The sequence below is a fragment of the Cavia porcellus genome, unplaced genomic scaffold (assembly GCF_034190915.1).
Source record: "Cavia porcellus strain 051 isolate PalLab524CR breed Dunkin Hartley unplaced genomic scaffold, mCavPor4.1 scaffold_7, whole genome shotgun sequence".
NCBI lineage: Eukaryota > Metazoa > Chordata > Mammalia > Rodentia > Caviidae > Cavia > Cavia porcellus.
Window position 1 is genome coordinate 80566494 of NW_026947490.1, and position 22163 is coordinate 80588656.

The 22163-nt window shown below is 39.9% G+C and overlaps 1 long non-coding RNA gene across 3 annotated transcripts in view; it reads left to right on the top strand.

Moving 5' to 3' along the window:
• LOC134470337 (uncharacterized) overlaps positions 1 to 22163 on the top strand; it is a 53567-nt gene that overhangs the window by 28790 nt on the left and 2614 nt on the right. Inside the window, exons 1-2 of one of the 3 annotated variants that reach the window (XR_010048944.1) lie at positions 17016 to 17288; positions 19861 to 20075. The exons of 1 other annotated variant lie outside the window; for it this stretch is intronic. This is a non-coding gene — a long non-coding RNA (uncharacterized LOC134470337). Of the gene's footprint in view, positions 1 to 17015; positions 17289 to 19295; positions 20076 to 22163 lie in introns of those variants that run through there. One more of the 3 variants, XR_010048942.1, reaches the window with a different exon arrangement.

The window sequence follows — 22163 nt, forward strand, 5'->3', positions numbered from 1 at the left end:
CTTTAGTTCCAAGATTTGACCATCTTGGTCCATTTAGGAGGGAACACTGCAGTGTAATAGTCCAAAACTGTGTAATAATCCAAAGTTTTCTATGAATGAACTCCAGCATTTTTAGTCACAAAGGTAATCTGAGTGTGCCTTATAGATAAATAACAACAATTATGCAACCCCAGTTATATTAAGCAAATCAGGTATAGCAGTATGGCTCAAGACAAATTGGATATTAAGATGTCACAAGAACAGATTTTGGGAGAGCCAAGATGCAAGCAAAGCTCCAACCTGTGAACCATTCTGAGCATAGATTGGGGAGAGCAATAATAGAGGCAAAGCCCAACCTGTGAGCCAGCCAGAGTGTGGGTCAGCAAGAGCCAAGGTGGAAGCAAAGCCCCTGCCTGTCAGCATTCAGTGTATAGATGGGGAGAACAAGGGAGGAAGCTAAGCCCCCACCTGTGAATCGGCCAGTGTGTGGGCTCGGGTGAGGAGAGCCGCGCCTCCCACTCTGCTATGAGAAACCAGCTGATTCAGAGGTGGGGTAGTAAGTGTGGTGGATTTTCTACTGTCTTATCACTGTCACGATTCACTGTTAGTGCTCTGTTCTATTCCCTTTAAAATTAAAAAAAAAAAAAATTGAAGGACTTAGTGAGATCCAAAGTGTACAATAGATATTGCGAAGGTGAAAGGGGAGCAGATGTCTAAAAAGAGAAGGTGGCAGCCATGGTTAATTTCCTATTACGTTGTTTTGATGTCCTGTGTCTTTTTCATTGTTTTGTTTTGTTTGGTTTTATCCTGTTTTGTTTTGTTAAGTTCTATTATGTCTGATGGTATGGGAAGCTATTTTGACAATAACAAGATATATCATGGTGGCCATTGTTGACCTGCTATTGTTTTGAAGTCCTGTATCACTTTCAATGTTTTTTATTGGTTTTATTCTGTTCTGTTTTGTTCAACTTTATTATGTCTTGTGGTATGCGCAGCTATTTTAAAGATAGCATGAGGCATTATGGTAGCCATTGTTGATTTTCTGTTATCTTATTTTGAAGTCCTGTATTGCTCTCATTGTTTTTTTTTATTCTCTTTAAATAAAATTTTAAAAAAGAACAAATTTTTCCATTCTTACAAGTTGAGGTTAAAAAAACAAAATAACAAATTTTATACTGCCCTTAACCCTAGAGAAGTAGTCCACAATTATGATGCATACATTAATACTAATCAGATATTGACTTACAGCTAATATGTATTAAATGTGACAGCTATATGTCTACTGCTAGAAAAGAACTCACAAGTAATTTTAAAGAATTAACTATCAAAAGACTAATAAAGTTTTATCATTATACTATAAAAGATATAGGATTTGGGAATGGAGGAATACAAAAAGAAAAACTTGAAGCTTTAAACTGTATGATATGAGAAGGAAGAGAGAGAAGTCATCCAAAATAATCTACAGGGGAGTAAAAGGATGTTTACATGTAAAGGAAAGACAAAACACTGATGAGAAATCTAAGCTAAAAAGAAAAGATGGAGAAAAAATAAGTTATAAGGGGTATAAAAATAAAAAAAATTAAAAGAGAAGAAAGAAAACTATAAAGAAAAAAAGAAATAAGCAAAAGAGATAAGAGGCAATGTAGAGGGCAAAGGAAATTTCGCTAAACTTCATTAAAGTGGTAAAGAAGAAAGGAGGAAACGTAAAAGCAAAACAAAAAAAAAAAACAATGCACGTACTCATAAAACAACAAAAACAGAACAAAAGAATCTGTGTGTGATTATGAATGTGTGGTTTTCTTCTACGATCTATAATTCTGGAGCAGTGTCACACTGGTAGGTAAAAGGCAATCAGATCCTCATTCCATATTGGACACAGGCACCAGTAGGGTCAGTGCAAGCAAACCAGTGCCGTGACTTTCAAAGAGAGCAGCTCAGGCTAGGCCTGCTTCTGGTCGTGGGGGTAGGGCTTGTGTCGTTCAGCTCAAAATCCTCAGGGCATCTCTTTGCAGCTTGGCTGTGGCTCCCTGACCATTTTGTGCTTCCCTTTGGGGCTACCCACAGTCACTGTGGGAGGGTAACACTGGGGATACTGAAGTGAAGGCATCCCATAGCTACTCTAAATCCGGGGCTGGGGATGGGGTGGGGGGACGAGCCTTCCCCAGAATAGTGTCTGACAAAGACTCGCTCCAGGAATATGGTGAACAGGTGGAGTGGAGTCACCAGCTGTTGCCTGTTACAGACTCATGTGGAGTAGAATCCCATGTTCTCCCTGTGGCTCACAGCACCTACTGGTCTGTTCCATCATCATATTTCTTGGGATCCCCAGCTTTCACTGTCTCTCTGTGGATTTGACCTCCCTTTTCTGCAAGCCAGGAGCCAGGAGCCAGGAAGAAAGTTCATATTGCCCCTTCCCTTCTGCATGTCGTGTTTTGTTTCTTGAGTTCCTTTGTAGGCTTCATTTTTCCTGTTAGATTCTTCATGGTTTCCAGAGATCTACTTTTGTCATTTTTCTCTTCCCCAAGTTGTTATTTTCCAGAGTCTGGATTCTAAATCTCAGAGAGGCCAAGGTTTTGCTTCCCACTCCACTATTTTCCTGGAGGTCCCTTATCTTTCTATTTTCTCATGTCTTCTTCAATCTCTTTTTCCAAAACACTATGGTTTTCATTGTAGAGGTCTTTTACTTCCTTAGTTAGGTTAATTCCTAAGTATTTAATTTTTCTTAATGCTATTGTTTTTCTAATTATGTTTTTCATTATTGAGTTCATGATGGATGTACAGAGACTGTTGAATTTTATGAGGTGATTATATATCCTGCAGTGATCCTGAATTTGGTTATTAATTATAGGGGTCTTTTGGTGAAATTTTTTGGTCTTTTAGGCAGAGAATCATGTCATGTGCAACTAATGTTAATTTGACTTCTTCTTTCCTATAATTATCCCTTTAGTCTCTTTCTCTTGCCTGGTTGCTCTAGTGAATGTTTCAAGTACTATCTAACAGGGGTGGTGATAGCAGGCATCCTTGTCTTGCTTATGATTTTAAGAAGAAAGCTTTCAATTTTTTCATCTAATTTCATGTCAGCAGGTTTGTCATAAATGAATTCTATTGATTGAGATAAGATCCTCATATACGTATTTTCTTTGGTGTTATATCATGAATGGATGTTAGGTTTCATCCAGAGCCTGTCTGTGTCTATACAGATGATCATGTAATTTTTGTTTCTGCTTCTTGTTTATAAGATGTATTACATTTACTGATTTTTAATTTGTCAAAATGTCCTTGCATCCCTGGGATAAAGCCTACTTAATCCTTATATACTTAGTCATTCTGCATGTGTGTGTGTGTGTGTGTGTGTGTATGTGTGTGTTTGGTAACTGATTCTTAGTAATGACACTTCAAAACAATAAGCATACAGAAGTCCTCACACAATTTTGGAACCAGTTAGGCAAGTGTTACTACACACACACAAAAACAGCATTAAAAACTAAAAATTCCTAAATCTTGAGAAAATGATGTTCAAGTCTTTAATAGGCATTTATTTATGCATGAAAAAACAAGTATTTCAAAATAAAGGAAAACAATTCTGAGTGCTTACCCTTTCTTCCAGCATCATCTCCTGCTTTTATGCCTGCACAGCCTTCACACCACACTACTGCATCTACACAGCACCAGTGTTATTTTAACAGGATTGATTTCTGCACAGTAAGCCCTCTAGACCCCATTTCACAATCCTGTCTACTGATCATGATTCCTTTACGGGTTTGTACAGCTTTATACTGAACAATTATATTCGCTGTAACTGAGCTTGAGAATTTCAAATACCCAAAATCAACTATATGTACATAATTCTATTTTATTGAACAGGTCATTCACTACCCTTGTTCAAGATAGTACTTCAAATATTAGCTAGAGCACCCAGGTAAGAGAAAGAGACTAAAGGGATAATTATAGGAAAGAAGAAGTTGAATTAACATTAGTTGCAGGTGACATGATTCTCTACCTAAAGGACCAAAAACTTTCACAAAAAGACCCCTAGAATTAATAACCAAATTCAGGTAATTATGTAACCAACCATAAGTTAAGATGAATAATGAGTCATCTTCTTGATGATTCATTGCATTCTGCTTGCTACTGTCTTGTTGAGAATTTTTGCATATATGTTAAAGACATTGGCCTGTTGTTCTCCTTTTTGTTTCTTGTGTAGTTTTGAATCAAGGTAATACTAGCTTCAAGGAATGATGGGGGACTACTCCTTCCCTTTCAATTCCATTGGAGAGCCTGAAGAGGATTGACATTAGATTTTCCCTGAAGTTCTTATGGAATTCAGAAATGCATCCACTGGGACTTGGGCTTTGCTTTGTTGATTTATTATACCTTCACTTTCATTGCTTTTTATTGGATTATTCAGAGGTTTTATATCTTCTTGGTTCAGTTTTGTTAACTCATATATATCTAGGAGTCTCTTTCTGCTGAATTATCCTACTTATTTGAGTGCAGATTTGTAAAGTAGTTGCTGATAATCTTTTGGATTTCAGTGGTAGTCATTGTGATTTCTCCTTTCTTATTTCTAATTGCATTGATTTGCTTCCTTTCCTTTATTTATTTAATTTTTTTGGTATTGTTAGCTATGGATTTTTCTATTCTGTTTTTGTTTTTTTTTTTTTTTTTTTAAGAACCAGATCTTTGATTCATTGACATTCTGGGGTTTTTAAAGCCCTAATGCCATTAATTTCTGCTCTGATCTTTATAATTTTATCCCTAACTCTAGCTTTGGATTTGAATTGTTTTTTTTTTCATCACCCTGTGATGCATCACTAGGTTAGTTATTTGGGCTCAGTCTGTTTTGTTTTTAGCTTTCATGTGGTTATTCACAGCTTCCTCCATAGGACTCCTATCATTGTGTCCCATAATTTCTAGTATGCTGTGCTGATTTTATTGTTTGATTCTAGGAATTAATGTCTTCTTTGATTTTTCTATGACTCATTGATTACTCAAGTATTTATTATTTAATTTCCACATATTTGCATATATTGTGGTATCTTTTGCTATTGATTTCTAGGTTCATTGTGCTATGGAATAATTTTCATTCTTTTGAATTTAGTTAAACATGGTTTATTGGGTAGTATGTGGTCTATTTTGAAGAAAGGTCTATGTGCTGCTGAGGATGCTTCTTCTGGTGCCATTGAGTAGAACACTGTAGATGTCTACTAAATCCATTTTTTCAAAGATTTGACTCGACTCTAATATTCCTTTATTGATTTTTGTATCTATTTGGTACAGTGGAGTATTGAGGGCCTTTTTTTTATAAATAAATCTGTTGATGTTTATCTGATCTTTTATGTCCAATAGTCTTGTTTTGTAAAGTTCATTATGTGTTCAGTGCAAATATGTTTATAATTGTTATCTCTTTTGAATTGTTCCTTTGGCTAATATGTTTTCTTCTTTGGTTCAAATTTGGCTTGAAGTATACTTTGTCTGAAGTAGAATAGCTACACCTGTGTTATTTGTTTGTGTGTAGGGGGATCCTGTTGCATGGAATATTGTTTTTACCTTTTTTTTGGTACCAGGGCTCGAACTCATGACTGTGCGTTTGCAAAGCAGGCACTTGTCCCGCTGAGCTAAATCCCCAGCAACTATTTTTATCTTTTGATTCTTAGTTGATGATTTTCTTTTTGGGTTAAATGTGTTTCTTGTATATCGCATATCACTGGATTTTGTTTCTGTGTGAGTTTTATGGAAAAACTTTTTCATTCCAATATGATTAATCATTAGAGTGCTCAACATTTACTACTTTTTGCTACTTGTATTACTCTCCAATTTTGGTAAATCTTCCCTAAATTGCTGTGTCACAAACCCACAGCCTTGGGAAATCATTCCATAAAATAAAGAAATTATATAATACATTTAAAATTCTTTCTCTCCTCACAAATAATCCAAAATAAAGGCTGCATGCAGTCTTCTTAGGTAAAGAGCTGATGTCGCATACAGTGGTCCTCTGTTGATTTGGAAGGACAAGGTTCCACCACAGTGTGTTGACTATAAAGAATAATTATGAAAGGAAGATAAAGTAGATCTACATTTCTTATTGAAAGTATTTTTCCGGTTTGAGCTTCTTTTCAGGCCCTGAATTTCTTCTAAATCTAAATACACAATCACAGAATTGAGAACATTACTTGTGAGGCTCATTGTCTGATAAAAAAGTTCAGTTCCAACTATGAAGATTTATCTGAGTCCTAGCCTTGTCAGCCTAGCATTATACCTACTGGCTAGAAAAAAATAAATCAAACCACTTTGAGTCAAAAAAAAGTTTTTAACACTTTCATTAGAAAATGAAGTTATAGCCGAGTATAGTGGTGCATGTCTGTAGTCCCAGCATTCAGGAGGATCTTTGCAAGTTCAAGGCCAATCTGGGCTACAAAGTGAGCCCAAGGCCAGCCTGAGCTGCAAGGCAAGACCCTGTCTCCAAAAGAAAAAAAAAAAAGAACAAAAAAACATATGAAGCTATGTAATATAAAATGCTAAATGTCAGCGGTGTTACATAAGACTGTTTCTTTTTTTAGTAGAAAGTTACACAGAAGCTTTTTTTCATTTTGTTCTCCGTGCTTCTATGCTAAAAATTGTGGACAGGTTGTATGACATGGTCTCTCACATCATCTGAACTGAAGCACTTGTGAACATTTTTTTTCTAGCTTTAGCCACAAGGAAAACAGGCTTGTGTGCTATATTTGACTCCACAAAAGGTTGAAGGGATTCGTAATACTTCATCTTCATCTTATGGAAGTAAATAGGGTTCCATCACTGGAGTCAAAGTTGCCTGTTCTTTTTCCACTCTCTCAGTTAAATGAAAACTTAACATTCACACAAGCTGGTCCTGGTTTAGAAAAATGAAAAAAAATTTTGAGAAATAAAGTTTTCAAAAACTATTTAAAAAAGAAGTCAATACCTTCCTTTTCTAGAAAAAATCTCTTTTGTCCAAAAATGGGGGTTTACAGTAATGTGCAAAATATGTATCTATACAGAAATTGCGATGGTTTATTCACATATTAAATCAGCTATTATATATTTGTGCTTTGTGACATTAAAGGTTTAATTGTAAAAGTGAACCTTTGTTCTTGTCCAGTAACCCTTGTCAGGATCGGCCAGGATTTTGAGGTATATGTAACATTTTATCAACTCTTTAATTTCAAATTAGAATGATTACTTGGAAGTTACTGCTGCAATCTGAAATGTACTTTATCATAATACTGGAAGACATTTTTAAGAAAACCTGAAGTAATCCATGCTTGCATCTTGTTTGGAATAAAAGTGAAAGAATTCACAATTATTATGATCTAAACTTAACCTATTTAAAACTAAACAGATGCCTTCAGCTTGCAAAGTAATTTCTTTATAATTAAGCAAATTGCAGTGTGAGATCCCCATCAGTTTTCTTTCTCCTCCTGGAGAAGTCACAGGGTAATTGCATCCTAAAGACTTCTCTATGTTGAATCTGAGAGGTGGAACAAGAGAAAGTGACCTTTTTCATCCCACACTGTGGAGGTACTGTGTGGAAAGATACCCCACCTTTCAAGAATAGGGAAAGTGGGTATAGAAAAGAAAAGCTGCCCTCTTTATAAGACAATACAGAAATGCTTGCCAAATCCTGAGTTCAGAATTGTTTGAGATGAATGTAGAAGCACCTTAAGTTCAGGAAAATCTTCTTCCTGTGTGAGAGATCCTTTCAGGGCCCAGAAGAATCAGTCAGCCTCCCAGGGGCAGCCTGCGCTGGACCCTAAGGCCACTTGGCCACGAGTACTCCTCACATGCACTCTGGATTTTGTTTCTTGATCAGTCTTCCAGTCTGTGTCTTTTGGTTTGGGAATTGAGGGCATTCATGTTGTGAGTTATTTCTTAAATGCATTAACTTTTTCCTTTCATTGCATCAGTTTCCTGTGCTGATATTCTCTTTTCTTTTTATCTGAATGCTCATCCTGCTTGGTGTATTTATTCTACTAGGCCTCTTGACATCTGGGGCTTTATTGTCTCTTTCTAGCATATCCTTGAGAATTTTTTGGGGTGCTGGTGCAATGGTCATATATTTCTTTGTCATGGAAATACCTTACTTACCCATCAATTTTGAATGACATTTTGCAGTATATTCAGTCTTTCTTGAAAGCTGTTTACTTTTAGGGCTTGAAACACTCACTCCCAGTTCTGGCCTTTAAGGGTTGTGTTGAGAAGTCTGCTATAATTCTATGGATTTATCCTTGTAAATGGTTCATACCTTTTCTCCAGGAGCTTTTAAGATTTGGTCTTTGTTGTTGACCTTCGGAATTTTGACCATGATGTATCATGGAGAGGTTCTTTTCGGATCATGGCTATTTGGAGTTCTAGAGGCCTTACTTAAACAAATGTTAAATCTTCTTTCAGTATTTAGTATGTTTTCTGCATTGTATCTGTGAGTGGTATTTTTGTGCTATTTGTGCTGGCTTCTGAGTTTTCCTTTAACTACAGTTATTCTTAGTTTTCTTTGTGTCACTTAACTGCTGTTGGACACATTTTTCATGGTTTCTGATTGTTTTTAAATTGCCTCTGAATAAATTACCTGCTCACCAGCATCAGCCCCATCTTCTGGTTCTGACACTGTCCTTACATTGGACTTTCCTGTTAAACATCCTTTCACTGGAATTTTTAATCTCCTAAATTTTTTGTGGTACTTTGCTCAAACTGAAGAGAACAAGGACGCCACTGTTTCCTGAGTCAGCTAGAGAGCTCCAGCTAGAGAGCTGAGGAATCTGAACTGTGCCTTGTTGAACTGGGACCATTTTGTTAGACTTTGTCATTTCAAAACCCTTGAGGGTAAATCAAAAATATTATTAAAATGCATGTTAATGCTGATCCTTCACTACTTTTTCAGCCTACTTTTGTCCTTCTAACTCATCTCATCCTCACTGTGCATGAGGAGCCAGAAAGTAGCTGCCAAAATTGGATCAGGATGGGGCCCCTGGAAGGTCACAGATGAGAGACAAATGACAAAGCATCTGGAACGTGGGCTTTTGCCCAGCAACCATCGAAACGGCTACGTTTTGGTCCCTCAGACTCAGGACAGGATCAGAAGGCACAGACAGAAGCAGTGTGTCCCACGCTGGTCCTTGAGGCCTGCGTTCCCTGCCTGGGCTGAACTGCACACCTCATCTATGGCAGGAGGGACCTGGGACCAGAGTTGGAGCCCAGTCACAGGTGAGGCTCAGCTGAGCTTTGGGGGTCTCTGGTTCCAGCCCTGAAGGTGAGCTCGGAGCAAGGTTCCTGGAAGGCAAAGTGCCGCCTGTGTAACTGGTATGATTGAAACTGGACAGGGTCCCGCTCATTGGCCTGGGCACCCAGGCCTGGGAACCCAGGCCTGGGAGGTGGCTCCAGGCACAGTGTTTGCCTAGTATGGCGGAGGCCCTGGGTTCCACTCCCAGCACTGGAAAACAAAACCTTGCACCAACAGTGTGTTTCCCTAACCCCCTCACAGATAACCCCTCTCCCAGGTCACTCTTCTGATGTGACAGGGCTTGCAGCAGTGCCTGTGGCTCTGCCTTCCAGAGGCAGCCCTGGGGCTTAGCCATGTGGGGGAACAGAAGCCTCTGATGTCCCACGAGGCCCCATCTCCATCCAGTCTGTGCCCCAGTGTGACTGAGCTTTACCCAGCATTTTCTTCCATTTAGGGACACCCCGAGAGAGGGTCACACAGAGCCTTGACACAGCACTGACTGGTGCCACAGAGCCCTGATGAGTGGAATTTTGGTGCAGAGTCACAGTGTGGCTGGGCTGGGGACAGCAGGCAGCGGGGCCAGGGAAGAAGTTGCTTCAGATGAAACCTGCATACCCTTCCCTGCTGCTTCCTGGGAGCCTGACTGAGGCTTAACCAAAGAGGGCACAGAACCATTGGCAGTGCTGATGGGTGGCGTGGTTCCCTGATAGCAGCACTAAAATTAACAGCCTGTCCCCAAGAAACGCCAAGGACGAGCCAAGTGTGGTGGCACACCCTGGATTCCCAGCACCGTGGGAGGCCGAGGCAGGAGGATTGCAAGTCCTAACCCAGCCTTGGTGAGACCCTGTCTCAAAATTAAAAAATTAAATTTAATTAAAATTACCCTCCCCCACACCCCCATGCAACAGAGGAAACAGGCTTTGTTTTGTAGGCTGCACACAAGGGCAGTTCCGTGGATTAGGTCTGCTAGTGGCATTTTAACTATTTTGAAGGTACATCTTGAAACTGCCTGACATGCTTCTCCTCATTGATTGACAGTGTGTGCTAAAGTGACCCAGGAAGCAAGTGGTATTATCCCCCTGAGGAAGTTGTTTTGTGGTCGTGGACAGTGAGTCCAGGCAGTCTGCTACTGAGCTGTATCTCCAGAGCTGCTTAATGCTGCATTGTGGTGGTTTTGTTGTTTGAGATAGGATATTGCTAACTGGCCCACGCTGGTCTTGGATTTGCAGTCTTCCTCGCTCAGCCACCTGTGTAGCTGGCAGTTATGCCTCTCTTTGCCTGGCAGAAGTTTTAATTATTTCCACCCCTAGAAAATGAGAGCCAAGCCATTATGGTTGCAAAGTGGATCTATCCGAAAGTGCAGTAATTGCATCCTTCCTTAGGTTAAATGAGCTGTGACATGCAAAGGGCCTGTGGAGCCCAGCCTCCAGGCAGAAACAGCCAGAGCCTCCCAGGCAGCAGGAGTGAGGGGGCGAAGTGGGGAGGAGCTGCTGAGCAGGTATGTTCCCGGTGTGACCCTGGCAACGTTTCAGGAAGTCACCGTGTGACTGCTCTGAGCCTTTACTTAGCATTGGAGTAGTCATTGTGGGGAGTCTGCCTGTGTCCAGGTAGGTTAAGAGGTAACAGTGGACCGGATAGGGCAAAAATTGTTTCCTCCATGTTTGCCAGCTAAGTTTCAGGGATTATGGTAGAATAGCACCTTATGTCCCGTATATTTAAAATTTAGAGGCACCTATTGGAAAACACAAGGAATTTGTTATGATTATTTTTTTAAAAACCCACATTTTTTGACTATTGAAGAGAGAGTTGTCAAGAAGAAAATGAAATGACTGATTGCTGGGTGCACACCTGTAATCCCAGCCACTGGAGAGGCTGAGGCAGGATGTCACAAATGTGAGGTCAGCGTGGGCTACTTAGCCAGCTCCTGTGTCAATATTTGAAAGCTAAAAAAAGGATCAGGAATGTAGTTCAGTGGTAGACCACTGCTGGGTCCAGTCCTTAATACTGCACACACAAATACACACACACAAAGAAAGAAAAAAAGACAATGGCACCTGTAATCTTTTGTTGTTGTTATTTTATTTAAGGAGAAAAAGAAAAAACAGAAAAAGGGTACAAGTAATTCAGAATTTCAAAAAAATAAATAGTAAGAAATCACTAGTTAATAGGTTACATATTGTCATCTTAGAAACATTTGTTCAAGTTACAAAATTAAAGCATATAAAGTGGACATTCAAACAGTGAGACTGCAAACAGTTCTGTCAATGATCCAACAAAAACTCAGTAATATGGTTATCTGTCTTATACGCTTAAATATACATGCAGTTATATCCTTTAGAGCAATTTCTTTTCCTCTCTTTTTTACAATGACAATTACACATTTTGGGTTTTATTACTCCCACAGTTTTATTACTTTCTTTTTGAAGAGAATAAAACTAAATGTGACATAACAAAACAGAATCAGTCAAATCAAAAGGATGGACATAGTACATGATGTAAAAACAGAATACAAGGTGATCAACATTATGGTTACCATAATGCCTCTTGCTATCTTAAAAAAAATTGCCTATATCATCAGTTATAATAAAACTGAACAAAACAGTAAAGAACATAACCAATAAAACTAAAACATTGGAGACATTAAAGGACTTCAAAAGAAGATAACAGTCAAACCAGAATGGGCATCATAGTGAATCTTATTGTCTTCATAGTTATTGCCTATATTCTCAAGCTTGGTACTATCAAGCAAAACAGAGTTGAGTAAAATCAGTCAAAGCAAGATGGTTAGGGGTACACAGATTTCAAATCAAGTTAACAGGAAATCAAAGTGGGTTACTATAATAATATATCCTACTTTTTTATTTTTCCCTTAATTAAAAAGAAAAAAAATAGAAAAGTAAATAATTTAAAAAAGGAGACTGAGATATAAGAGGGCATAACAACAAAACAGCACAGGTGAAAGCATAACCATTTAAGCAAAATAGTGTTTCACCACAAGACATGCTGACATAAAAGTAGTTACCATAATCTCTTTCCTTGAAATCTTACAGTATAACTTCATATACTGTAGCACCAAACATATCAAGACAATGTAAAACCATTCAAGAGAATGACAGTATTACAAGGTATTTAGAACCAACTAATAGAAAATGAACAATGGTTTGTGTATTATCTCCTTGTCTATAAAAGCTTTTGTTTATATTATCACATATAATAAAATCCAATAAGATACATGTTAAGACTGATGGAGACAGAAAAGCAAAAGCTTGATGGGACTTCAAAACAAGATGATATTAAATCAGCACTAGCTATTATGATGTCTTGTTTTCTCCAAAACAGATGCTCATACCATCTAACCTTCCCTGCCTCATTGCTGTTGAGGTCTTTTTCTGTCATTAGTTGTCAGTATGTCTTCTTCATTTTGCTTTCTGCTCCATTCATTGTGGCCTCTCTGCCATTGTTCCTGGAATCTTGGTATTTTTCTCTTTTAGAATGTCCTGCAATATTCTCTGTAGAGTTGAATTGGTGGTTGCAAATTCCCCTAGTTCCTCTTTATCCTGGAAGCACCTTGTTTCTCCATGAATTTCTAGGGACATTTGTGCAGGATGTATCAATCTTGGCTGGAGGTTATTGTCTTTCAAAGCTTGAATTATTTCCCCCCATGCTCTTCGTGATTTGATGGTTTGTGCCGAGAAGTCTGCTGTAATTCTGATGGGTGTTCCCTTGTAAGTGATCTGTTTCTTGTCTCTGACAGCTTTTAATATTCTGTTCTTCTATTGGATTTCTGGAATTTTGATTATTATATGCCTGGGTGTAGTTCTGTTTGGGTTGTAGGTGGCTGTGGTCCTGTATGCCTCATACATCTGAGTATCTTTACCTTTTCCCATATGAGGGAAGTTCTACTTGATTATTTCTGTGAATAACCTTTGTAGTTCATTTGTTTGTATCCCTGCTTCTTCCTTTACATTCTTAATTCTTGAGTTACAGATCCTCTTATCATCTTCTAGCTTTTGTATTGTTACTGCTTGTTTTTTTCCTTTCATGCTTCCACATTACAAATCTGTCCTCCAGTTCAGATAATCTATCCTTAGTTTCTTTCAAGCTGTTATGCCAGCTTTTAATTGAGTTTTTAGTTTCCTGGTAATCTCTTTGAACCTGCTTCATATATTCTACGTTTTCTCTAGTTTCTCCATCAAACAATTCTCCTCTTTTTTTCTGTTCTTCCATTCCACCATCTGTTTTTTCTTGAGAGGTCCTTAGCATTTCTTTAACTATTCTATTTATATCTTGCTTTACTAGGTTAAATACTTCACTTTTGAACTCATCTATGAGGTCCCAGAGATACTGCTTTATGTCTGTTGGTGCTGTGCCTGATATTGCATGTTTTCTGTCCTCATTCTCCTTTGCATTTACCTTTCCTGGATCAGTGTTCTCAGAATTGGGGACTGAGGACCCTTTCTTGTTGCTCCCTCTTCCCATACTTTTTGTTCTTCCATACAAGTGTATATAGGAGGCCCAGTTTCTTTCTTTGTCGGTTATAGTTTGTTTGAATCGTGCTGGCTAGGTATTCCCGCCCACTGCAGTGTACTAGGGAGATACAGATCTGGGCAGCCTATGCTGGGTCCGCCCCTCCAGGTCAGTCAACCTGCTGAAGGCTTCACTGCATTAGTCCACAGCGTCACCCAGGTCAAGAGCTCCCCACCAGTCCTGCTTGAGAGGGGAATATGTGACTGAAGTCACTGCAGCGTCCTGTTCCAGCTAGTCTGCCCGGTCCCAGAATGTCCTCTGTTGGAGCCTCCTAGTCTATGGAAGGGTCCCTGTTCCTCTCACTCACCACGGGTCGATGCAGGGCTCCCTACCAGCTCTGCTCTCCATTTAGTTCACTGATTCCCGCTCTTAGAGCTTTTGCATCTCTATCCCTGCTCTGCCAATTCAGATGCAGCAGTGGCGGCAGGAAATTCAAGCCACGGTTTTCAGAGGCGCGGGTTCCAGCTTCAGCACTGAGACTTTAGCTATTCCAGTCGTAGCACTGGGATTGCATTTCCAGTTGGTTTCTCTCAGCTTAGTTCGTTCCTGGGTCGACAGGGTATATCTCCCCATGCTTAGGACTCCCCACACTGCACCATTCCTAGAATCTAAGCTGGCTATCTCAAAGAGCCTCCATAGCTGCTGTTACCTATCCACTATGTTCTCCCCGGCATCTCTAATCTTACCATGTTGCAGTGTCCTTATATTAAAATGTTGCTGTACTTTTTAACACTTCTTTAAAATACAAATTTATGATATAAAAATACGGAAAAATAAACTTACTTTAGAGCCAGGTGTGGTGGCTCATGCCTGTAATCCCAGCACTCAGGAGGCTGAGGCAGGAGGATCACTGCATGTTTGAGACCAGCTTGGGCTACAAAGTGAGCTCAAGGCCAGCCTGAACTGCACAGTGAGACCCGTCTCAAAAAGACAAAATAAATAAATTTACTGTATTATTTGCAGTTCTGTGCTCCCAGATTAGTGGGCATTGAATTTACTACTTTTATACCAAGCTACGTCATGGTCCTTTTTTATTTTTTATTTTTAGACAGGGTCCTACTAAGTCATTGAGTGACCCAGGCTGGGCTTGACCTCGTGATCCTCCTGCCTCAGCCTCCTAGAGTTCTAGAAATATTGGCTGGTACTACTATGCCAAACTTTTATGTTTTTGTTTTTTTAAAGTAGATATATCTTAAACTTAAGGCAACATATAGGGAAGTGTGCATTTTAACAATTTTTACTAAGTGAACATTAATAAATGGTATAACCATTATTCATATTAAGAAAAAAATTCTCAAGATGTGGCTGGAGATAGGTTCAGGGGTACAGCCCTTGCCTAGCATGTGTAAGGACTTGTGTTCAGTGCTTAGCACATGCACATGTGCATATGTGAGTGTGTACATGCACACACATATAAGCAAGCAGCCTTCTGCCTTCACCATTAACCTTCCTCAGGCGTTCACCACTATGGCATCTGTGCTCTAAAATCAGTGTTATGTTGTGGGCATTTTGCTATCAAAAGCTGTTTTATGTGGTACTAGGGCCTGAAGCTCAGGAAGGTACTGTGTTGTATTTATCCTGTAGGGCACAGTGCCTGCCACACAGTGGGTCTTCAGTGAGGTTTATTGAACATAGTAAATTTTCCCTTGGAACCCTAATCAAAAGTTGTGCCATTTAAGTTTTTTCACTAAATCTGCCTTGTAGTGTAGTTATTTTAGCCTTGTTTTTGGTTACTAGTAGCTCAGTGACACTGACTGGGTGTTACATTTCTGTCCCCCAGCCCCATTTTATATACCTAATGCAGATGGCCAGCAGAATTGAGGTTCAGTGAATCATCTTAAAATTAACTGTTTTAATTGACTCTGATTAAACTTAAAAAATCTCCTCTAAATGGAAAGATCTGCTTTAATTCTTCATTCTCCAGTTTATTCCTCAAAGCAGCAGAATGCATTGTTAATTGCCTATACAGGCCATAATACTGGACTTTAAGGGAAAAGGTCTTGGCTTCAGGGCTCAACAGACCAAACTTGGCAGGGAGGCGCCTTTGATCCGCAAGGCCTTCCCGGAAGGACAGACAGAGAAGTGCACTCTCTGCTTGTCTGCTTGGTCCCTCCTGCTAGTGATGCCTTCTGTTAAACATAGAGTTTTGCTGAATGTATTTTTCAGGTCAAGAATTTGCTTTTGTAGTTCATTTTCTTTTATCTCTTTGTCACTTTTATGTATTAGAGTATGCACAATTTTTCTGCTTCCCTGAAGCTCACTGAATTTTTTTACAATAAGCAGTTGTTTCAAATTCTCTGATCGTTCTTCCAGACTCATCACTATCTAGTCAGCTCTTGTCATCTTACTTTGAGTAGTAGGTGAGATCATGATTGCCTGAAGGTTTTGATATTCATGGTTGTGTGATATTATCTAGACACTAAGGATCAGGTATACATCCTGTTTTCATAATCGGGTTTCCCTTGTGCCTGCCTTTCCATAATTGTAAGCAGGATGCTTATTTTCCACTATGGCCGTATTCACTTCCACTATTTCAGCACTAGATGGCGTTCAGAACCAATGGCGGGAAGTGGGTTGTTGGCAGTGCTGCGCGCTAGAAGGCAATTTTAAGCCTGGGTTTCCCCTACCTGTATTGTTGGTGCCACTGCTCAGAAATAGGAAAGAACGTGCAACAACAGCTCATCCCAAGCCTCTCCCTGGACCAGGTTAAGCCCCGATGCCTTATCCTGTAAGACCAGGGCCTGGAGCTGGACAGAATCACTGTGGCTGGTCCAGCCCCAATCACACCTAGGCCCCCAGTAGTTGTGTCACACCCTAAGCCCACAGCCTGCCCTGAGCAGCACAACGCTGGAGTAGGACCGAGGGCCACAGTGCTATGGGCTATGTTTTGGTGTGGTGGACTCATGGCTTAAAATCACTGCCACCAGTCATGCATGCTGCTAGCTAGCAGAAAATCTGGACAGCCTGGCTACTCCAGACATTGTGTCTACAGGCAGGCCTAGGGTGGGCACTGTGAGGACCCGTGCAGTGTGAGGTTTTACTAGGCTAGCCCTGTGCTTCAGCATAAAGTCCATGCACTACCCTGGGGTCTCCTATTGCGCCGTGTGGCCTGAGGCTGGGGTCTGTGATGGTTTGGATCTGAAACATCTCCCAAGGGCTCCTTGGCTTGCTCTCCAGCTCAGCAGTCCTCAGAGGAGGGACTTTTGAGAAGTAATCAGACTGGGAAGCTCTGACCTTGTCAATGGAACTGACCCACTGATGGATTCATCACTTGGTGGGTTGGCAGGTATGGAAACCCCAGGAGGTAGGGCCTGGCTGGAGGATGCAGCCACTGGGAGGCAGGCCTTGCAAGGGTCTGTCTTGTCTCTGGCCTCTCTACTCTTTTGCCTCCTGTCTGTCATGCACTGAGCCCCTTTGCTCTACCAGGCTCCCCACTATGATGTTCCACCTCAGTATGGAGAAACCACAGCGCCAAGTGACCATAAACCAGCATCTCCGAACCCACGAGCCCAAATATGCTGTCCTCCTCTGAAGTAGTGGTTTTCAGGTATTTTGTCACAGCTCTGGAAAGCTAACCAACACAGAATCTAACTTCACACCACTCATGGTACTAAACCGGTTTACAGATCTAATGTGAAAACAATGCCATAAGGATATTAGAAGGAAGTGTAAGATTACATTTCTGTAACAGGGGTCGGAAGGCCTTCCTGATGCATTAGCACTGACAGTGTTATCTGCCTGTGCCCTCCCCAAAGTCCATAGTAACCAGCTGAAGATTCTTTTGCTCAGCTCAGTCAGAAATCAGGATAGGCAAAGTGCATCACTTAGTGTTTGTGACCCTAAACTCTGAGTGCCTGTGGGTCTCATTTCCCAGGGTTGCCAGCTCTCCCTATTACTCCCAGAAGCTCTTCACACTGCCGGTGCTGGCAGCTACGGAGACAGCCAGAGTCAGCAGCTCTTAGCAGCTCTCCATCCCTGCCCGCCATTCTCGGGCTGCCAGCTGCCTTCTGTGTTACCACTGCTGTTGGCCGCTTTCAGTGCCAGTGGTCTTTAGTGCTACCAGCCCACTCCTTTCAAGATAGAAATCAGCCACAGATGTGCTGCTCAGTCACAGGGAATAGAGGGGCTCCTGCATAGCACAGTGCGGGTATCAGGCTGCGGAGGGACAGGGTCACCCAGAGAACTGGAGGGCTAAGGTACCTGGGAGAAACCTACCGGGCTGCCACAGTCAAAGTGAACGTTTCCTGGCAGCTGGAAGGTGTTTAGGGCAGCCAGGGTTAGCAAAAGTGGAGGAAAGAAAAGCTTTACAAGCACCTCTTGGGAAGCATCAGGCTCTCCTCTGGTGTCTTGGTATTAAGAAGTCATTTGGTCATGAAAGTGGAGTCCTCAGAAGAGGCATTATTACCTTTATAAAAGAGATTCAAGGGGTTGCCTTGCCCTTCCCTCACAAGACACTAACAGTTGTTGGTACCTCAATCTTTGATTTCCTAACTTCTAGAATTTTAAGAAATTTCTATTATTATTATTCTTACCGGTGTGTTTTATGTGCATGTGTGTATTGGAAATTGAACCCAGGGCCCCACACATGTGAAGTACATTGAGCTCTACACTTAGCCCTGAATTTCTGTTATTCATAAGTTACCCAATCTGAAGTATTTTGTCATAGCAGCCCAAATAGACTAAGACAAATAGAATCTATAACAATGAAAACTCTAATTTGAAAAAATATAAAAAGATAAATAAGACCCTAAGGAAAATTTTTAGCAGTGTACATTAAGGCCACAGTTAATGTATGAAGAGTGTTCACAAATCAATAAGAAAATAGTAAACAACCCCAATAGAAAATACAAGGAGGAAAAGAATAGACAAACCCCCAAAAGGGAAATGCAAATGGCTGAGTGGTTTACGTTAGTATTAGTAATAAAAATGTAAACATAGACAGATATATGATTTCGGTCATGTGAGGTACCTCAGTCCAATTCTTAGAGACCAAAAGTAGAATAGTGGTTAGCACGTGTTGGGGGAGGGGAAACAGGCATGTTCACCAGGGACAGTTTCAGTCCGAGCAGGGATGGTGGTGATGAGTTACAGCAGCACACACACCCTTAATGCGTAGTGCAATGTACTACATATTAAAAGGGTTAAAGTGATAAAAAGGTTCCAGTGATAAATTGAAATTTTATGTTATATATATTTAACAATTTCAAAACAGTGATATTTTACAATGAAGTTCTTTGTAACCTATGAAAGTTTTAGTTTGCAAGATTTAAAAAAAAAACAACCCACGTGTGTGGTGCATGTCTGGAATCCCAGCACTTGGGGAGGCCGAGCCAAAAGGGCTGTAAACCTGAACCCACTCTGGGCAACTTAGTGACCTACCAAGATCATGGTTCAGACTTTTTTTTAAAAGGAAGAGAGAGATGTTGGCGATATAGCTCAGTGCAAAAGCCCTGAGTTCCTTCCCCAGTACTATAAAATAAGAATAAGGAAGAGAGAAAAGTGGGAGGGGGAGGTGCAGAAATAAGGGAGGGGAACACGGGAGGAGCAGGAGGAGGAAGAGGAGGAGGAGAAAAACAACTGCAAAGGTTGCTTTTCTACTCAGTTCTACTAGGATTTTGGCCTAAAGAAAATAAAAGTGAACATAAAGCTTTAGCTATTGTATTGTTCATGGCAATGATGTTTATCATTATGAAATTAATCCAGATGTCTTACTTTTCTCATTGCTGAGACAGAATACACAACAGCAACAAGTTCAAGGAGGAGAGGTTTATTTCAGCTTACAGTTTGTAGAGGTTTCAGGCCACAGTGTGCTGCCTCCAAGGCAGAATGTCATGGCAGAAGAGAAACAGCCCATGCTGTTGCAGGCCATCCACAAATGATGTTAAAGCCCTCACCATTCAGCCACCCCTCCAAGCCTTCCTCAGAACGCTGCACCACTGAGGGTCAAGCCCTCAACACATGAGCCTTTTGGGGACACCATCCTTGAACCCTGGCACAGGAAGGATATCTATAAATGTTAAGTGAAAAAAAGCATGTTACAGAATATTGGCATAATATTTACCGAAAATATCCCATTTTTCCATGGTGAAATGGTCTTATTCTCCAAATGATTATCAAAGTCTTCATGAAAAAAGATGTAGAGCTGGGCATGGAAGTGTAATGCCAGCAATGTGGGAGGCGGATGGATCACAAGTTCAAGCCCAGCCTGAAGAACCTGGAGCGAACCCGTCTCAAAGCATAAAAGGAGGAGGCCGAGCTCACTCTGTGCTCATCTTTCTCAGTTCAACCCCCAGGGCGGCAGAGAGGGAAGGGGAGAGAGCAGCTTAAAAAGCAGGTGGTTATTAATCTTTCATTCAATATAGACTCATTTCAGTTATTTTTCTTCCCTTCTACCTGGGAAATTCCATAAATATAACAAAGCTTTAAAGAATTTTGCTAAAAATTTTATTGCATTTATTGAAAATATCACATTTTTCCACAGTAAAATGATCATATTTTTCAGATGATTACAAAGCTCTTTTCATTAAAAAATATTTTGTATTCAATTGCACATTATTTAAAAGAATTACAAATTATACTCTTTGCAACAAAACATAAATTTAAAAAGCACTAAAATACCATATACTGGTCAGATCCAGAATGATCCTTTAGCATAGTGATCTGTATTTCAACAACTACTGTGCCAGCAGTGGCATCCCAAACAGGACAGAGAGGAGAGATGCAATGTGGTGCACACGTGTGCCTGGAATAATTTGGGTCTGTTGTCTAAGATAAGGTGTCTCTCTAACTTTCAAAATATACAAAATAATTTAAAATACTTTTCACATGAACTTTAAAATACAATAAATGGACATGAAAAAACACAGACTAAGAGATACTTAATATATCCAAACTCACACTAATACTGCAGGGTTTAATTTATTGTCAGTCTAACTTTCAAGCTAAACTGATAGGACAATAAACAGATAAAATGCAAGCTACCAAGCACTGTGCGATGCTTGTAAAGTATTACACTTCTCAAACAATGCAGTACGTTAATGGTTACATTAAGAGTTACTACTAAAGGGCTGTAACTGTGATTAAGAAGTTCTCCCGTCCATGTGTAGCACACGTTAAGATTAGAAAGTCACTGCTAGTGAATCCAGGATACTCAATTACAAAAGCGTGGCTTTTAAACTAGGAAGGTGATAGTGTTTTCCTGACTTAACTTGATAAAATAGTCAAAATACAATTAAAGCAGTCTTTTGAAAGCTGGCCTAGATATCTGCTTTCAGGAACATTAGGGTGTCTAATATGACATGAATTTTCATCCGCAACTGTGGTGCTAGAAGCCCTTGACAAACTGTCAGGCAGATTACGCACACGGACTGAGATGCAGTGCCTACTAATTTAAGTCTCTCTGTTAAATCTGAAGATGAACAATGAGACTTTCAGTGAGAAATTTTTAAAATGATAAAAATATAACTGAGCAACCCACTCTTCAAGTTTTAAGCTGATGACCCCCCCCACTGATTTTAGACAAAAGACAACGGAGTAGCATCACATGTTCAAATGTCTGCTTCAGCAAGCTCCTATACATGCAAACTGTTCACATTCCCTCAGAATCATAGAAATAGCTTGCTTTGTGCTCAAAATATTGACATGGTGATTTTTTTTTAACACTTATTACCTTGGAAGGCCATGACCATCAGAAGGTTTTCATTTACTGATCATTTTCTTGTGTGACTCATAATTTAAATACTTCAGTGTTAACAAAATTATATACTTGACTTCACTAATCATTTTAAAAGTGAAGTTTTGTTCTCAGATGTATACAAAATGCAATGTGTATAGTATTGTTGGGTCTATGCATTTGTATTATATTTTTAAAAAAAAAGGTTTTTGAAAGGAACTGAAGTTTAGCACTAATAATCTCGATCTAATCTTTCTTTGTAGAGTCCATAGTGTGGGATCAAAATAGAACTCCCTGAATTATAAATCCTCGCTCCCTGAAATAATATCCTGGTACAGACTGAAACATGAAAGAGACTGCAATCCATTAGGAACGATCATAGCAGAAAGTTTCTGTGTTTTCACACATTTACCATATTCACAAACTGATTAATATTTTAAAATGTTATCTAGCAAAGAACAAAAGTCATATGACAGACACTAAAGTAATTTGATATAAAATGATATATTTATTCTCTATGGATAGTTCCTGTCACATATATGCTTAGTGACACTCAATTCCACAACACTCTTGTTACAGCACTCACACCGAAAGGCAAGAAGACATCTTTACACTGGGAACTTACGGGCTAAGTCCTACATGTTCTCAGACCCAAAGACAGCTTTTTACAGAACTCTAGAGACAAAAGTTCATTGCCATGGTCCCTGTCCCACTAGGAAAAAAGCACCTTACAGAAGTTTAGTGTGTGAA